Source organism: Lipotes vexillifer, unplaced genomic scaffold, assembly GCF_000442215.2.
Source record: "Lipotes vexillifer unplaced genomic scaffold, Lipotes_vexillifer_v1.1 scaffold788, whole genome shotgun sequence".
Classification (NCBI taxonomy): domain Eukaryota; kingdom Metazoa; phylum Chordata; class Mammalia; order Artiodactyla; family Lipotidae; genus Lipotes; species Lipotes vexillifer.
The window spans coordinates 2,624,970-2,645,472 of NW_006791862.1; positions in this window are offsets into that span (position 1 = coordinate 2,624,970).

A 20,503-nucleotide genomic window follows, 5' to 3' on the forward strand; every position below is an offset into this window, starting at 1 on the left:
CCCATTGTATATATGTGCCACATCTTCTTTATCCATCTGTCGATGGACACTTAGGTTGCTTCCATGTCCTGGCTATTGTAAACAGAGCTGCAATGAACATTGTGGTACGTGACTCTTTTTGAATTATGGTTTTCTCAGGGTATATGTCCAGTAGTGGGATTGCTGGGTCATATGGTACTTCTTTTTTTAGTTTTTAAACGAACCTCCATACTGTTCTCCATAGTGGCTATATCAATTTACATTCCCACCAACAGTGCAAGAGGGTTCCCTTTCCTCCACACCCTCTCCAGCATTAATTGTTTGTAGATATTTTGATGACAGCCATTCTGACCCCTGTGAGGTGATACCTCACTGTATTTTTTTGGGGGGGGTATGCGGGCTTCTCACTGCTGTGGTCTCTCCCGTTGCAGAGCACAGGCTCCGGACACGCAGGCTCAGCAGCCATGGCTCACAGGCCTAGCCTCTCCGCTGCATGTGGGATCTTCCCGGACCGGGGCACGAACCCGTGTCCCCTGCATCGGCAGGCGGACTCTCGACCACTGCGCCACCAGGGAAGCCCCTCACTGTAGTTTTGATTTGCATTTCTCTAACGATTAGTGATGTTGAGCATCCTTTCATGTGTTTGTTGGCAATCTGTATAATTTCTTTGGAGAAATGTCTATTTAGGTCTTCTGCCCATTTTTGGATTGGGTTGTGTTTTTTGATATTGAGCTGCATGAGCTCCTTGTAAATTTTGGAGATTAACCCTTTGTCAGTTGCTTCATTTGCAAATATTTTAACCCTCAGAATGGGAGAAAATATTTGCAAATGAAGCAACTGACAAAGGATTAATCTACCACATTTGCTTTATCCATTCAACTGCCAACGGACATTTATGTTGATACCACCTCTTCCCTGTTGTGAATAATGCTTCTATGATTAAATTAATGAATGTACAGCTATCTCTTCAAGACTCTGCTTTCAATTCTGTTGGATATATCCAGAAGATGATGTGCTATATCATATAGTAATTCTAATTTTTAATTTTTTAAGGAGTAATTTTTTGTTGTTGTTGTTGCGGTACGCGGGCCTCTCACTGTTGCGGCCCCTCCCATTGCGGAGCAACAGGCTCCGGACGCTGGGCTCCGGACGCGCAGGCTCAGCGGCCATGGCTCACGGGCCCAGCCGCTCCGCGCAGCATGTGGGATCTTCCCGGACCGGGGCACGAACCCGTGTCCCCTGCATCGGCAGGCGGACTCTCAACCACTGCGCCACCAGGGAAGCCCAATGTTGCTTTTTAACTGAGGTTTAGAGAGGTCAGTCCTCTCCAATGACTCTAAAACTGATAGCTTTTCATGGCTACTGCACTACTGTGAAGGACAGGGGATGGGTATAGCCCCATGTTAAAATGTCACTGACACTGTTTTCTTACTGAGGTAATTTTTCTTGGATAGATGATTTTTTTCAGTTCATTCTGTGGCTTTGCTACATTTCCAGAGTTCTGTAGTAGCTGTAAGTTGTTTTGCTGGTATTTTCATTATTTTTGTGGGAGAGTGAGTTGGTCAAGATCCTCATTCCACCATTCCAGAAGTTGATCTCCTATATTGTTTTAATTATTTTTAACTTTGCTGTATGTTTTTAACATCTGTAAAGGTGAGATTCCTTCATTAGTTATTATATTTGAATCAGTTAAACCTATACCTTAATTTGTAAAGAACTGACATCTTCACATTTATTTTTCTCATCCTATAACACAGTATCTATTTAAAGCTTTTATCCTCAAACTTCTCAGCCTCTATGTCATTTACATATGTACACAATTCCATCAGTAGTAGCTCTCATTATGTAGAAATTCTTGGGGAGTAGATGTTCATACTCTTCCCTCCACTTGAAAATCACTGCTTAAGATCATTCAGAGAGGGGCTTCCCTGGTGGCGCAGTGGTTGAGAGTCCGCCTGCCGATGCAGGGGACATGGGTTCGTGCCCTGGTCCGGGAAGATCCCACATGCCGTGGAGCGGCTGGGCCCGTGAGCTATGGCCACTGAGCCTGAGCGTCCGGAGCCTGTGCTCCCCAACGGGAGAGGCCACAACAGTGAGAGGCCTGTGTACCGCAAAAAAGAAAGGAAAAAAAAAAAAAAAATCAGGGCTTGCCTTCTTTTTTTTTTTTGATTTTATTTTCTTTACTTATATACAGCAGGTTCTTATTAGTTATCTATTTTATAGATATTAGCGTATATATGTCAATCCTAATCTCCCAATTCATCCCATCACCACCACCGTCTCCCCCCACCTCACTTTTCCCCCTTGATGTCCATACGTTTGTTCTCTACACCTGTGTCTCTATTTCTGCCTTGCAAACAGGTTCATCTGTACCATTTTTCTAGATTCCACATATATGTGTTAATATACGATATTTGTTTTTCTCTTTCAGAAGGACTTGCATTCTTAAACATTTATTTATATACTCATTAAGAAAGATTTGAAATAATTAGTTTGAAATTATGGAGCTAGTATGCAAGTTTAAGATTAAAATAGAAAAACTGAATCAGGCAATTATTTTAAATAATTACTAAAACATTTAAGTGATCAATTATAATATAGTTGCTTAATCAGTTCACTAAAGATTACTAAGACTGTGTGAATGGTTTCTCAGGTGTATTAAGGTATCTTCTAAACAGTCTAAAAGTTTACAAATTCTAAGGATAACAACACCAAAATTTCTGAAGCTTTAATGAAATATGAGTAAAGGATGAATTAAAAAGAGCTTTTAAAAATCATTTATTTAGAACTAACTCTTTTTCTTTCCTTAATACACACATAAAAACCAAACTGGGAGATGTGAAAGAAAGCAGGTTTTTACCAGTTCCCTACGGACCATTATTCTTGCTGCTCTTTGAATGCAACTCGAGATTTTTGGTTCATCCTTCATTCTGCTTTAGAGATATTGCCATGGCAGTGATACAGTGATTCCAGGGTATGCTTAGTTCTTAGGAAGAAGTGCTATCTTAACTGAGGAGGATTTGTATGTTTTGGATTGACACAATGTTCTAATAGTTGCCAAATAGGATGCAAGTGTTTGCTATAATATTTTGGAGTTTTTTCCCTCCAGATATTCTTACTCACCATTGAATTACTCTTGGTTTTCTAATGCTGTCCATTGAAATAAAGGTTTCAAGCTATATACATGTAGGTCTATAATCAAACCACATATGTGAACTGCAAAAACATTCCTACTACCTTTTCTATTGACATAAGAGTGTTATACCACCTAAAACAGACAAGATATTCTTATGGTGTAATGTGATTTTTTTATTGATGCAGTCATTTAAAGAGTACTAGTATGCAAGTGCTAATTTAGTATAAATAGGAGCAAAAAAATAGAGAAGGGTTATAAATAGGCATAAATGAGAGAAATAAGGCAATAAGAAAAAACAGATTTACAGAAAATGTTTAAAAACTAATATTATTCAGTAGGTGTTTTAAAGATAAAAGGAAAAAGGGAGATGTTAAGAATTGTAAATCAGAGAAAATGTAGTTTGTTTATCCTGCATGGTAATAAAAATATAAAAAATATATCTTCTACAAGATATTAAGGTACATATGATGCATCTAGGTTAAAAATATTAACACCTCTAGAGAACACCTCATTTTCCTCAATAAGATGCCAACAATAGCTATAAAAACCACCCTCAGTAAAGCCAGAAACAGCAGAACTAATCTTTCATTTGCATGTAGTACATTTACACATACAGTCATTTCTGATTTTAGATCTCCAAATATCTTCAATGCTTAAAAAGAATCATTATATTAAAACAAGCAAAAAAATATCTGAATTTTGTTGCATTGTTAGGTAAGATTAAACAAGAGAATAAAAAGTGAGTTATATCTCAGCAACACAGGTGATGGTTATGTTCGGTTAACATGGTAAATGATATAATTTCCTAACTCACTAATAAAGTGTGTGATATGGATGGATATGATATAGGCATAACTATAAAAGAGAAAGCCATATTTGAAAGCTAATCCCCAGTGGTCCCAACCAAAATAAGGTTATGCTTACCCTCCTGTCTAAATTTCTTATCAGGCAAGACAATGGAACAACACCTTGTTACAAAATCTTTATTACATTTCCAGTTGGGAAGAGTATATTAAAAGAAATAAAATATATAACCCTGCCAGAACTTTTCAATGTTCCCATACTGCCAATTTTACCTTCCTTGGAAGAAAGACTAGCTCTATTTTTTTCCCGCAGAGAAGTATTATTTGTAAGGCATAATTCACCAGCCCACCAAGGAATAGTACTTAACTATGCTCTTCCTGTGAGCATTCAATTAACTGTATGCTTATAAATGGCATTTCCTCTGAATGTGTATTGAAACTCACCTTATAAAATCCACAGCAGTAGAGCATTTCTTGTTGCTAAGGGACTATGATACCATTTCACGATGCTAAAACAGAAACATTATAGTTTAAATTGTTCATATACCTAGCTATCATCAGACAACTTAAAAACTAAAATGGTAAATGTTCTAACCTCTAATTTTGCTAATGCTGGGATAATGAATGATCCTGTTCTTTTTAATAACTAAAGACTTCTAAAGCAATATTAATAACAGTAATAATGTACCATTATTATTATTATGATTATTGTTGCATGAGCTCTTGCATCATCATTCCAGGCACCATTCTTTAGGAATTAACTCATTTAATCCTTATAACAACCATATTGGTTAGGTATTATTTCCCCAGTTTTGCACAAAAATAAACTAAAGCACAGAGAAGTTAAGTAACTGGCTCTAGGTCATGGAGCCAATAAAGAGGCAGAAGTAGAATTTGATATCCAACCAGTCTCACTGCAGAGTTCACATTCTTACCTGCCACACTAAGAAATTACACTAAGAAAATATTTTTAAAAATCGTACTACACTTGGTTACCTGGGATTTTATTTTACTTTTTTAAGTGATGTTATTCATAGTTCTTTAAGAACATACTTAGTCTTATTCATAGAACATATTTGGTGAAAGTACTTCCATCCTCTGATGGAACTGTAAAGTCTATAACAAATTGCTTACATTACTATTACAACTTTGACTCTGCTTGGTTTAGGATGTGTGCTGGCAGTTTACCTTGAATTAGAAATCCGATCCTTATTTTACAAGGCTAATCTTTGGCTCATGTCTTTGTCTCCAATGTATATTTAATCCTGATTAGGCTTAAATGAACAGATTAAAAAACAGAGATAAGACAGAATTACTTTAATAATGCAAATTTTTAAAGTGGAATTTCACTGCAATATGGAAGCACAACGTGTCTAATTTTTCTATGCTGCCATAATAAATGGCTTTTTAGTTTTAGCTTTAATACTTCTGCTTTAATGCTAGATACTAAAGTACTATACTAGGAATAGCTCATCTTTAATAGTATACATACTTTATATATTTTTTAATTAAAAGAGAGAATGGGCCTTATTAATTATATTTATCATCAGCATAGCAGTATAGTTATGCATAAGCAGCTCCATATTAAATTTGAAGGACAAAAATATATAAACTTACCCTTGATTCAGCAAGGTTTCTAGGGTCACTTATTTCAGCACCAATTAAAGGACACGGGAATAGAGACTGGTTGATACAATTTCTACACTGCAGGTAGACGGTTAAAGAACATTCTTCTATATTCCAGATGGCATTTAAAGATAAACCTGTCTCCATGCCTACAGAAAATTTAAAAAGGCCTTTCATAAACCCTGAACTACCAGATTCAACATCTCAATTTCACTTATAAAAGTCTAATAGAAAGTGAACCGCATGTTAAGACTGGATAATGTTTTTGAAACCATTAGTTTAATGTATTTTTTTTAAAAAGGGAAAATTTTAACGCTAATAATCTTTAGTCTAACATAGACAAGTACAGAAAATAAGTTTACAAAAAGAGTCATTGCTTACACTTGCTAATGTCTATTGTGTAAATTCATTATTTAATTTTACTCTCATAGCAACTCTGAGGTAAGTACTATTGTCCTCATTTTATGGATAAAGAAACTGGGTTTCAGGGAGTATAAGTTAAAGTTAGAAAACAGTAGGCTGGGATGTAACATGTCCAAATCCAAAACTCATGCACGATCCCTTCGGCTTAGTGCTCTCCTAAGAATCAAAATTGTTTTCAAGAGAAAAATGTAATTCTTTGCTTTCAAATAAAATCATGTATAATTGAGAGACCTATGAACAAATCTCTATAGTCTATTGTACAATAAGAATAATCTGTTTACATTAATTAAATGTGAAACGGTACCTCTAAAGATTTTAACACCAGTTAGTTTTAAAACAGAAATTTGATTATCACAAAAATATGAGAATGCAATCTTTCCCGTAATAGAAGCTATAATAGAAAATACATGAAGATTCATATTCTAAGAGAAGGCTATTTTAAAAGAATATTACTTTAAATGCAAATAGTTCCTCAGCAATTAGAAAAAGCAAAGTAATTTTGCTCAAGCTTCTACACTGTAATGTCTGTGGGAGTAGCATTGTTCCTTTTACAGTACATTCATAACAATAGTAGGTATCACCATTATACATCTGTTTTCAGGATAAAGAGTTTCTCCATATTCTTTAGTTGAACAATCCACCAAACCAACCTCAAATATGCAAGGACAATCTTTTATGTTGGACTGACTTTTTAATAAAGTGAGTAAAACTCCAAGTTTTTATGAAGAAAGTGAGAGCTCCAGGGGTTAAATGAGCACTCGCTATCTTTGGTAGGAATTAATGGTGCTATACAACAGGTGTTCAGTTATGGCGGAGAGAAGACAATAGATCAAGAGAGAACCTCTCCTATACACTCCACTCTCCCAATCTCTTTTGGGATTGAATTGCATTGGTGTCTGGAAGTCACTGAAAAAAGAGTAGTGGAAACTGAGAATGAGGAGACATTGCATGATGTAGCTAGGAAAAAAAATTAACAACATAGCCTTTTCACTTCAAGCTCAAGGGTATACAGATGAAATGGGAAGGATCTATGTAATGATAAGACTATGAATCTATGCAGAGCTGTAGTTCTCAAAGAAACTTCTTATAGTCTTCCATATTGCACTAAGCCCAAAAGTTCTTAACAACCACATATTCATTTTTTGATAAATGAGTACGTTCTCGCAAGAATTTCCAATTCCAGAAAAAAATACTGAAATTGGTGAAAGCTGCAAAATACTAAAGGGAACATTATTAGAACCATATGATCTGACCATGTTTCTGCAGACATTTGTAACCTAAGTAAACATTCAGACTTGTCATGAATGGTCCACCTTTGAGGGGGTAGCAGCAGGGAAAATCCCAAGTTATAGTTTTAAGTGTTTTTTATGCTTAAGTATTGAATGAATGGATATTATCACAGAACTTATGACTCTCAGTTTTTAAATGGGTAGAAAAGAAAGTTTAGATGAATCCACTGATGTTGAAAATGGGTAAATAATAGATGCTTGGTTATCTGAAGACAGGACTTTGGAATAAAAGTAATGTTTCTACTTGGCCATATTGCTTCTAGGAATGAGTGGAGTTTAGGATTATTTCTGAGTGAGTGCAGGGCCTGGGATAAATCATAATGTGTGGCCTAGTCCCTTCTACCCAACATTAAAAACAGGTATTGGCAGAATAAAAATGAACATGATGAACAGCCTTGAAAGTGGCCAAGAAATTGTAAAAGGGCAGTAGGAAACCTGAGACTTATTTATGTGAAAGAAAAAGGACTTGGGTTTATAGGTCATTTGTTTGTATATAATAAGCATACATCCCATTGTTTTTTAGGAAGAGCTGGTGGAACCCAGTCCCTTTTATCCTGTAGGTTGCTTCCATGAGTTACTGCCCATCCTTTACCCAGGTCAAGACTGTCAACACATGCATGAGATCTGGATTTGTAGCCCTTGGGAATATTTTTTGGGAGTCATTATCAGACACAGATAGATCAATGCCTCATCTGTCCCAATGTGACATTTCTTATTTATACATTTTTGTTTTGAACAGAGTTTGAGATTCTGTTTTATCTTTTCTTCCTTTGCAATTCTTGAGACAGAGGAACTTATTTTAAAAAGCGAATTAAAAATTGCTTTTCATTTTACAAGTCACATGAAAATGAAAAAGGTGCCTCATTTACACTTGAAGACTTTAGAAAACAAGGAAGCTATGTAGTCATTAAGTTTACCTTCATTATTCACTGAAGTCTGATAAACCACTTATGTGGCTTTTAAATGGTTAAGGGCAGCAATGTCATTGGTGACATAAAATAAATTTTTTTCTTCTGATCTGTCCTCAACTCAGTTAAGCAATGGCAAAAGGATTTTGTACAATTTAACATTCAGAAAGATTCTTTGGAGTCTCATCAGCATGGTATTCTTAGAAAAAGCTTTCCAAAAAAATTCCTAAGAAAAGAATAAGACGAAAAATATTTAGGAAAGGCATAGCACACTAACAATGATATTAGTTTCCTAAAAACAAACAAACAAACAAAAAACTACTGGATGCAGTAATTTATTAAGGTGTTTGTATGTTAGTCAATCAGAAGACAACTCAATGGAGAATTATTGTACATAGTGGTAACAATAAAGCAAGTATATTATCATTAAAATATATTATCAGCAATATGTACTGCTTCTCATAAAAAACTCTTTAGTTAGATGAAGTCCAAAGAATGAGATTGAGTGGCTTTATAATTGGTATCTTAATTTTTTAAATTCCTAGTTGTCTAAAATTGTACCTTTCTCTTAGACTGCCTTGAGAAAGAGGCTAAGTTAATATGAACTAAACTATGTTAAAAACCGTATGGCGTGTTGCTATCAATGACCTTTGTCTAGGTACTAAATCACTCTGGGCCTCAGTTACCTCATGTTTAATATAAGGGAAGTAGATGACTTCTAAAGTTCTGGCCTACTCTAGAATATTAAAACAGTAATAAAAGTATAATAAACAAATAAAAGCAGTACTTAACTGGAAGTTGCCAGTCTCAAGATAACATGATTCAGTTCAGTTTGTGGAACTAAACAGTGCCATAAATTGGGTACTTACTATTTTAAAGCATGTACCAGATGCAAGAGTGCCAAAGCAAACAAGGTCTTAATTTGTACAAACATACACGTCTGGTACAAAAGACAAACAAAAATAAACAACTTCATGTTGAAAATACTATGTTGAAGTTGTACAGTGCAGGGGGGAGCAAGAAAGTTAGATGAAGTATACTTAATGCAGTTGGGAGGACATGGTAAGTTTTCAGAGGACTAATGCCTTAGTTGAACTTCTCAAGATGAGTATGAGTTTGTCAGGTAAAGGAGAAGGGAACTCTGCACAGATGGAAGAACATTAGCACAGGCAATGGATGTGAAACAGCATGGTTTGTTTTAAAAACTATTCTTAAGTATAAAGTTAGCACAGGGTGCCAGGAGATGAGGTTGGAGACGTTAGCAAAGACCAGATCACAAAAGTCTGGTATGTCTTAGAAAACAAACTTATGGTTACCAAAGGGGAAAGGGCAGGGGGATAAATTAGGAGGTTGGGATTAACACATACACACTACTATATATAAAATAGATAACCAACAAGGACCTACTGTATAGCACAGGGAACCGTACTCAATATCTTGTAATAACCTATAAGGGAGAAGAACCTGAAAAACAACATATATATATATATTTGTATTTATATTTATATATATATATATTAAACTGAATGTGCTGTACACCTGAAACTAACATGACATTGTAAATCAACTATACTTCAATAAAATGAAAAAGAAAGTCTGTTATGTTTTCATGTAGAGTTTTGACTTGATCTTGTATATAAAAAGATTTTAAACAGGTGAGTGAAATGATTTGTTTTTTAGACTAGTTAAATGGCAACGAAGTAGAAGGGGGACTTTTGGGGATGGACTGGTGGCAAAGTGACTAGTAAAGAACTATTACACTAGTCTAGGACTTCCCTGGTGGTCCAGCAGTTAAGACTCCATGTGCCCAATGCAGGAGGCCTGGGTTCGATCCCTGGTCAGGGAACTAGATCCCACATGTTGCAACTAAAAGATCCCGTATGCCGCAAGTGAAGATCCAGCATGCCGCAACTGAAGATCCCACACGCGGCAACGAAGATCCCACATACTGCAACTAAGACCCGGTGCAGTCAAATAAATAAATATTTAAAAAAAAAACCATTATACTAGTCTAGAAAAGAGATTATGAAGGTCTGAATTAATGCAGTCACTGTGAAGATGGAAAGTAGGGGATAGTTGAGCGATATTGCTCAACTCAAAAACTTGGATGACTTGATATTTAATATTCGGAGAACTAGATGGATGATGGTGCCACCAGTGAAACAGGAAGAGCAGGTTTCAGAAAAGAACTGTTTTATACAAATTGAGTTTGAGATGCTATGGGATATCCAAGATGTTGAGCAGTCAGTTAGATGATGGGTCAGGAATCATTAGCAAATAGTTCAAAACAGGATACAATTATCCAGAGGAAGCATATCAACTGGGAAGGGAGCAGGGGTGAGAAAAGAAGCAACATGTAAATTTAGTCCAGTTACTGCTGGGTTAGGAAAGAGAGGGGAACTAGTCAGGGAAAATACATGAGCTGAAAAGCAATGCTGAGAATCCAATCAAGACTAGAAGCCATCTATTGTAGTGGCAATAATCCACACTACTATACATAAACTTCAGCAGTGCTCAACTTTCCAGTGTAGTAACAGCAAAGACAAACTGATATTAAACTAGGTTTGGGGATTCTGCAGGACTGGGATAGAATGACAAAGGTTGATAGGAGTTCAGGATACCAGCGAGAGAATAGTTCCAGTGACTGATTATGAAGTCCAAACCTGGAAGTAAGGAAGAAAGACTGAAGGAAGGAGGCTGATAAGCTGGGAGAAAACTGAGGGAGTAGGTATAGGAGGAGGAATGGAGTAGGGTGTAGTCAATGGAAAAGGGTAGATGAAATGGAGGTGAAATCATAGGAGTTGAAGTCAGAAACTGAGGCTTTGGTATTAGGTATGTTGGTAAGGTGTTAAGAAACTGGAATTGAAAGTAATGACACTTTGGTACTAGTTCTGACTTGAATGTCACTAGTTAGCTATGTTACCCAAGGTAATGTTAAGCTTTTTGAGTTGTTTTAAGGAGATTCCTTTTTTTCATCGAAAAATATTTACTAAGCACCTACTACATGTCAAGCAGTATACTATGCTCCAGGATGGTTTCTACCCTCAAAAAGCTAATACTCAGGACATTCCATCCAAAAACAACAGAATACACATTTTTCTCAAGTGCTCATGGAACATTCTCCAGGATAGATCATATCTTGGGTCACAAATCAAGCCTTGGTAAATTTAGGAAAATTTAAATTTTATCAAGTATCTTTTCCGACCACAACGCTATGAGACTAGATATCAATTACAGGAAAAGATCTGTAAAAATTACAAACACATGGAGGCTAAACAATACACTACTTAATAACGAAGTGATCACTGAAGAAATCAAAGAGGAAATTAAAAAATACCGAGAAACAAATGACAATGGAGACATGACGGCCCAAAATCTATGGGATGCAGCAAAAGCATTTCTAAGAGGAAAGTTTATAGCAATACAATCCTACCTTAAGAAGCAGGAAACATCTCGAATAAACAACCTAACCTTGCACCTCAAGCAATTAGAGAAAGAAGAACAAAAAAACCCCAAAGTTAGCAGAAGGAAAGAAATCATAAAGATCAGATCATCTGGAAGAAATGGACAAATTCTTAGAAATGCACAAACTGCCAAGACTGAATCAGGAAGAAATAGAAAATATGAACAGACCAATCACAAACACTGAAATTGAAACTGTGATTAAAAATCTTCCAACAAACAAAAGCCCAGGACCAGATGGCTTCACAGGCGAATTCTATCAAACATTTAGAGAAGAGCTAACACCTATTCTTCTCAAACTCTTCCAAAATATAGCAGAGGGAGGAACACTCCCAAACTCATTCTACGAGGCCACCATCACCTTGATACCAAAACCAGACAAGGATGTCACAAAGAAAGAAAACTACAGGCCAATATCACTGATGAACATAGATGCAAAAATCCTCAACAAAATACTAGCAAACAGAATCCAACAGCACATTAAAAGGATCATACACCATGATCAAGTGGGGTTTATTCCAGGAATGCAAGGATTCTTCAATATACGCAAATCTATCAATGTGATTAACCATATTAACAAATTGAAGGAGAAAAACCATATGATCATCTCAATAGATGCAGAGAAAGCTTTTGACAAAATTCAACACCCATTTATGATAAAAACCCTGCAGAAAGTAGGTGTAGAGGGAACTTTCCTCAATATAATAAAGGCCGTATATGACAAGCCCACAGCCAACATCATCCTCAATGGCGAAAAACTGAAAGCATTTCCACTAAGGTCAGGAACAAGACAAGGTTGCCCACTCTCACCACTCTTATTCAACATAGTTTTGGAAGTTTTAGCCACAGCAATCAGAGAAGAAAAGGAAATAAAAGGAATCCAAATCGGAAAAGAAGAAGTAAAGCTGTCACTGTTTGCAGATGACATGATACTATACATAGAGAATCCTAAAGATGCTACCAGAAAACTACTAGAGCTAATCAATGAATTTGGTAAAGTAGCAGGATACAAAATTAATGCACAGAAATCTCTGGCATTCCTATATACTAATGATGAAAAATCTGAAAGTGAAATCAAGAAAACACTCCCATTTACCATTGCAACAAAAAGAATAAAATATCTAGGAATAAACCTACCTAAGGAGACAAAAGACCTGTATGCAGAAAATTATAAGACACTGATGAAAGAAATTAAAGATGATACAAACAGATGGAGAGATATACCATGTTCTTGGATTGGAAGAATCAACATTGTGAAAATGACTCTACTTCCCAAAGCAATCTATAGATTCAATGCAATCCCTATCAAACTACCACTGGCATTTTTCACAGAACTAGAACAAAAAATTTCACAATTTGTATGGAAACACAAAAGACCCCGAATAGCCAAAGCAATCTTGAGAACAAAAAATGGAGCTGGAGGAATCAGGCTGCCTGACTTCAGACTATACTACAAAGCTACAGTAATCAAGACAGTATGGTACTGGCACAAAAACAGAAAGATAGATCAATGGAATAGGATAGAAAGCCCAGAGATAAACCCATGCACATATGGTCACCTTATCTTTGATAAAGGTGGCAGGAATATACAGTGGAGAAAGGACAGCCTCTTCAATAAGTGGTGCTGGGAAAATTGGATAGGTACATGTAAAAGTATGAGATTAGATCACTCCCTAACACCATACACAAAAATAAGCTCAAAATGGATTAAAGACCTAAATGTAAGGCCAGAAACTATCAAACTCTTAGAGGAAAACATAGGCAGAACACTCTATGACATAAATCACAGCAAGATCCTTCTTGACCCATCTCCTAGAGTAATGGAGATAAAAACAAAAATAAACAAATGGGACCTAATGAAACTTCAAAGCTTTTGCACAGCAAAGGAAACCATAAACAAGACCAAAAGACAGCCCTCAGAATGGGAGAAAATATTTGCAAATGAATCAACTGACAAAGGATTAATCTCTAAAATTTACAGGCAGCTCATGCAGCTCAATAACAAAAAAATAAACAACCCAATCCAAAAATGGGCAGAAGACCTAAATAGACATTTCTCCAAAGAAGATATACAGACTGCCAACAAACACATGAAAGAATGCTCAACATCATTAATCATTAGAGAAATGCAAATCAAAACTACAATGAGATATCATCTCACACCAGTCAGAATGGCCATCATCAAAAAATCTAGAAACAATAAATGCTGGAGAGGGTGTGGAGAAAAGGGAACACTCTTGCACTGCTGGTGGGAATGTGAATTGGTTCAGCCACTATGGAGAACAGTATGGAGGTTCCTTAAAAAACTACAAATAGAACTACCATATGACCCAGCAATCCCACTACTAGGTATATACCCTGAGGAAACCAGAATTCAGAAAGAGTCATGTACCAAAATGTTCATTGCAGCTCTATTTACAATAGCCCGGAGATGGAAACAACCTAAGTGCCCGTCGTCGGATGAATGGATAAAGAAGATGTGGCACATATATACAATGGAATATTACTCAGCCATAAAAAGAAACGAAATTGAGGTATTTGTAATGAGGTGGATAGACCTAGAGTCTGTCATACAGAGTGAAGTAAGTCAGAAAGAGAAAGACAAATACCGTATGCTAACACATATATATGGAATTTAAGAAAAAAAAATGTCATGAAGAACCTAGGGGTAAGACAGGAATAAAGACACAGACCTACTAGAGAATGGACTTGAGGATATGGGGAGGGGGAAGGGTAAGCTGTGACAAAGCAAGAGAGAGTCATGGACATATATACACTACCAAACTTCCCAAGCTAGTGGGAAGGAGCCGCATAGCACAGGGAGATCAGCTCGGTGCTTTGTGACCGCCTGGAGGGGTGGGATAGGGAGGGTGGGAGGGAGGGAGACGCAAGAGGAAGAGATATGGGAACATATGTATATGTATAACTGATTCACTTTGTTATAAAGCAGAAACTAACACACCATTGTAAAGCAATTATACTCCAATAAAGATGTAAAAAAAAAAGCTAATACTCCTTAATGGATGTTAATATACCTTCATTTAATACTATTAAAATGTTGTAAAATTATTCTGGAAAATGCCCCTTAGGATAAAAAGTAGGATTGTGAGAATTGCTTTCAGAATTCCAAGACTATACCTTTTATAGAGAGATTCTGGAAAACAATAGTGGACTAATAAAACCAATACAAAGCACAAAAATACGTCAACCATGACCTTGATTGTGGTCTCATTACAATGTTTTATTTTCCTCATTTATAAGAATGAGGATAATACCACCTGTGTTGCTGACTTTGGCAGGCTATTTTGAGAACCAAATGAACTAACAGTTGTCAAAGCTCTATGATACACTATACTACATGCTATACTCTAAGGCACTACAAATGTACTTGTTATGTTCTTGTTTTGTTCCGTTTGGGTAAGTTAACACTCAATAATCCAGAATAGAGAGGTTACGAGATCTGAAGATGGGGACTTCAGGAAACATAGCATATCCTGAAATTCCTCAAGAATGTATTTTAAAATTGTGAGCATTTTCCCACTAAAATTAAAAAAAAATCTGTTAAGAATTTTCCTGTGTTAAACAGATTATGCTGTTAACTTACAGATCCTCTATAATCTTAATTGTGCATACCAGTATACATATACTCAACAAATACTGCCTTGCCTGTATTACAGCTCCTATCGCACTGTACTATAAATAAGTGTTTACTTATATGTGAATTAAGCTGTGAATTCCTAGTAGATATATCCTCGTCATACTCATCTTTGGTATCCCTAGAGTATAGCACTGCTCTTAATACAAAGCAGGCTCTCAAAATACAGCAGATGAAAAAGTAGATGAATGATTAAATGCCATGTAATATGAAAAGTGTCTGGATTCTTAGGGGTCACAGTGGGCCAGAGAGACAGACTTCTCAACAATTAATTGCAATACCAAACAACAAATACTACACTAGGACAAAGGCAGGAAAAATTAACTTTGTCCCAGGGTCATAATGTGCTTAAAAGGTTTACAAAATAGATGTCATTTTTAGCTAATCAACTAGTTAACATGAAATTCAATTCCTATTTTAGAATCCAATGTGTCAGAACAGTACTGTTTATGAACATCTCAAAGAGAATGTACAAAAATCCAACATTCTTTGTAAGTTAAAATTGGTAAAATCACAGGCTTTGGAAAAAAAGAAAGAGAAAAGACAATCTCTGGCCCACAGCTGAAGGATTAGAGAAAATGTAAGGGATTTAATGCTGTTAGCATAAGAATAACAAATTTGGAAAGAGAAGGGTCACCAGTCTTGAAATTAGTCAAATGAAATAGGCATTTATGACAGCCAAGTATCCATATATAAAGTCCTGATAGAAATACATTATTAATAGAATGTATCAATTAATTTAGTCAGTAAATATAATGTTGGGAGTACAGCAGTAAACAACACAGACTGCCCCCACCCCCAACAAAAATCCCTGCCCTATGAATCGTACATAGAATGTTCTCAGTGCAAATTACAGATTTTAGTGTTCTGCTGATGACATTTTTGTTTGTAATGTGCACACATTTTAAGATATAAAAATGAAATGTAAAAAATGTAAAATACATTTTCACAATATTTAACTACACAGAATTTTTAATAAAGCTCCAAGTGCCTTTCAGCGCTTGGACCAAATTCTAACAGGTTTATTAGTCCTTTTGAAGGTGCAATTTCAGGATACTGAGAAAACAATTCTACTAGATTATTGTTGCAGTTTCCTAACAACTACCATTTGGACAGTGGTTCAACATTTATAAAGTACTTTCACATATCGCATATCATCTCATTTAATCATCACAATACTTTTCTTAGGTAGATACTGCTCACTTTTTTCACCCCCAGAAAATAAAGCTGAGGCTCAATGAGTTAAAATAATATGACCAAGGCCACTCAGTAAATAGCAGGGCCAAAACTCAAACTCATACTTTTGAACCCCAATTCTGTTATCTGTCTCCTTGTCTGATATAAAAAAAAAAAAGCTTTTATGCACTCTATTGCATCTGATACTCATAATGTTTGATTTCTTATGAAATTATTATTTATTAACATTTTAAGGTGAAAAAACATAAGTTCAGAGAAGATAAGTAACTTGCCCAAAGTAAGTCAGCAGGTGGTATCAGAACATGTTTCCATGTTTAATGGTAACAAAGCCCATGTATATTGCCAATCAACTTTAAAGACTGAAATATGGAAATATTAATATATCAATCTACCTTACTGTAATTTAGGTTGGTCCATACTAAGGATGGCACAGAGTAATTTTTTATATTTCCTTCTGCCTTCTGCTTTAGGTAACCACAAGCAATAAAATCCTGACTGGCAAGGTGGATTACTTGGGTCCTTTTACAACAGATACAATAAAAGAGATCAATGTTTGAAAGGATGGTTAACATTTAAACATGAATACCATAACACTAGTTTGAAAAAAAGGGAAAATATACCAAGACAATTCTTGATCTAAAATAACAACAATCAGTATTTAATATCTCTAAATCGTTTCACTATATATGAATCATACATAAAAGACAATGGCATCTTAGCTTACATACATGACATGCCACCTGTACAATGAGTACTTTGTAACAGAAAGGAGACAAAGGAAACCTTTTAAATTAAGCTTTGTAAATACAGATGTAAAATAATGTGAAATGGTGAAATTTTGGGTAAAAGCACAAGAGAATCAAAATCACAAAAGACCAAAATTAAAAAATACAAACTATAAAGCATACTAAAATATGTACCTCACTGTGCCTTGTGAACAAATATTCCTTTTAATCAGAATTTACCATTAGATTTTCAAAGGTTAATTTCTGGGAATACAATTTTTGTTTTCCTTGTAATACATTGAAACTTGTTTATTATAGAGTAGAATTTGGTATAAGATGGGTTGTTTTGGATTTTGTCCAGGAGTTCAGTTACTGAAAGCACTTCATTATAAGATGGTTTCACCAATAAGGTGATCCACTGGCTCAGATCACATGGATATTACAACAAGGCCCCATTGTAGAGTACAGGAAGCCAGGCAGCTAATGGTCTATCAAATGAAACCTTAAGAAACAAAATGCTTTTTTTTTTGGTAGACATGAAAATTGTTTCAGGCTAGAGAATCATAAGCCTAGGTCATCTATTTAAATTTCCATTTCCTGAAGTGATGTCTTTATGTTTAATCGCTGCACAGATACTTTATATTAAAGTTTTATCTCCCTTAGACATTCACTGTTTGATGTGGTATTAAATTTATTTTTTATTATGAAAAAGTTCAGTTTTAATACTGCCTTTTTATTTACAAAAAATTGACTGCATTTGTCTATAAAAATAGACAAGACTCTACCACAAATTCGTAACAGTTAAAGTAAAATCTTGTGCAGCTTACTGATAAATCTGAGGCTAAAAAGATCATGAGCAAGAATAATTGTGTAGTAAGCAAATATCAAAATAATGCCATCAGAGATTAAATAACTAAATAACCAGTCTTTCAAGTGATTTTACAGTAGGTGTTTTGATTTCATGAAGTTTTATAAACAATTTCAAAGAATTAAATATTTTGAATGTGTTTTACTACAGGAACATAGCATGAGAAGGTCATATTGCAGAAAAATAATATGGAAAAGCATGTGAACTTAGAAACAATACAAAATTAAAAACCACGTAATAATTAAATGCATAGTAGTAGCACAAAGAGTTGTCATTAATTTCCAACACAATTATTAAAGGTTTTAAATGATTCATGTAAACTTTAAAAGTCAAGTCATGAAGCATCTACTCTTCACAATGTACCTTTCTTCCATGAACCAAGCCCCTTCTCCAGCTGGTAGTTTTCCTGATTCGTGGCCTGTATGTTCTATGTATTTTCAGCCCTTAAATAAATTCAGTATTAGATGATTATTTCATATGCATGGAATAGGTAAGGCAAATTACTCGATAAACAATTTCTATCTTATATATCTCAGGCTTAAAAAATAAACGAGACAAGTAACTTACCCTTCCTACTATACAATGCTTCTTTATTGTCAGTTTATCTCCTATCTATCTGTCTGTCTGTCTATCTATCTATCATCATTAGGGAAATCTTTGTATAAAGCAAGAGTGTACTCCAGATACATGATTGATTTACCAAGTAATAATTGAGGGCTTGCCATGTGCCAGATACTCTTTTAACACGGTTTTTTTTTTTTTTTTTAATGGCTCATGGGCCCAGCCGCTCTGCGGCATGTGGGATCTTCCCGGACCGGGGCATGAACCCGTGTCCCCTGCATCGGCAGGCGGACTCTCAACCACTGCGCCACCAGGGAAGCCCCAGATACTCTTTTAAATGCTTTTACATGTTTTAACTTAAACTTTCTAAAATACCTCTTTAAAAAGTATTTTATCACTAATGAAAATGTTTTACCTCACACTCTTTATAAAGGCTAGACTTTACTTCTTGCAATACCAACCTGGTCAAAGCTGTGATCTGAGGAGACTATATACCTGATTCAACCATGATACCATCGTACAAAATTTTTGAAACACCTCTCGGAATTACTAAAAGCTTGTGCCACATCTCTTATGTACATTCTCAGTAATGGAAAATTTTAGCCTTGGAGAGAATTAGATTTTGGAAAGAATAAATTATATCTAGGAAAAGGGATGGTATTTGAGATCAAGCTGGATAATAACACTAAGATATGACTAAAAAATAATGTGTTTGATTTTTCTCAGGTAGTTTACCAAATCTTCTAAGGGCAATTTTAAGGATTCAAAAATATTTTAATTGCAGCACTGGTAAAATAAATACTTGCTTCCCAAGTTATTATGTACATATTCATACAATTATTCATGTTACCTTTTATACAAATGGTTTGCTTTATTTTAAGCATTTTGCAACTAAAGCAAATGAAAATTGATTCAGAATAAAATGTCAACATATATTCCTTTAAATTATGGATTTTTAAAGCTGAAAGGGATTTGCATGATTTTATAGTACTAAACTACACATTTCACAGATGAAATTAATTCCCCAAAAGGCATGGTGATTGCCAACATGACTTAGCAAATTAGTGGCAGAGCCAAGAATAGAGCCCAAGTCTCTTGTCTTCCACCTGGTATTTTTTCTACTACCACACCACCCTTTATGTGTGGATTAAGAACTATTCCAAAGAGGACAAATGATTTCACCCTTTCAAAACAATTTAAAAATTACCTTCTAATCCAGTGCTTGAAACTTTTTACTGATCACCTAAGAAAAAGATCTAATACTAGGTGGGACTGAATATATCCCATCTGCAGATAAATTCTTTAACTGGTAAATTATCAATTTAAATTTCTTTGAACTATGCTTAGAGTTGTAACATCCAATGCTATAGAAACAACGAAGCTGTATTCAATATAAATGTCATCAAAATGAAAGTAAACATATGCATATATAATAAATCATTGTTCCAAATGAATATAAAAGATACCTGACTGCTGAGAATTTTGACTTGAAAATAATAAACTGCATCAACAACTTGAACAACTCATAAAATTTCAATTCAAATCACTCCAAGAAGGCTAAATGTCTATTGAGTAACAGATGTTTCTTGGAAAAGATTGGTGAATGTATTTTTGGAATGATGGTAGAGAAGAGCTACTTTTATAACCATTTTTGATCAGAAGTGTAGCTTCATTCACAAAAACAAAGAGTCAAAATTTACAGAAATGCTTACTGAGCTATAAGGGAACAGTTCTCAGCTACAGTTACATGTTTAGCTTTACTTATTAAATTTATATTTGAAGTTTTCTATCTTAGTTGCATAACTGAAGCCTTTATGCTAGAACATGTCACTTTTTTCCACAATGGTGATGAAGCTAAATAATTAGAATTG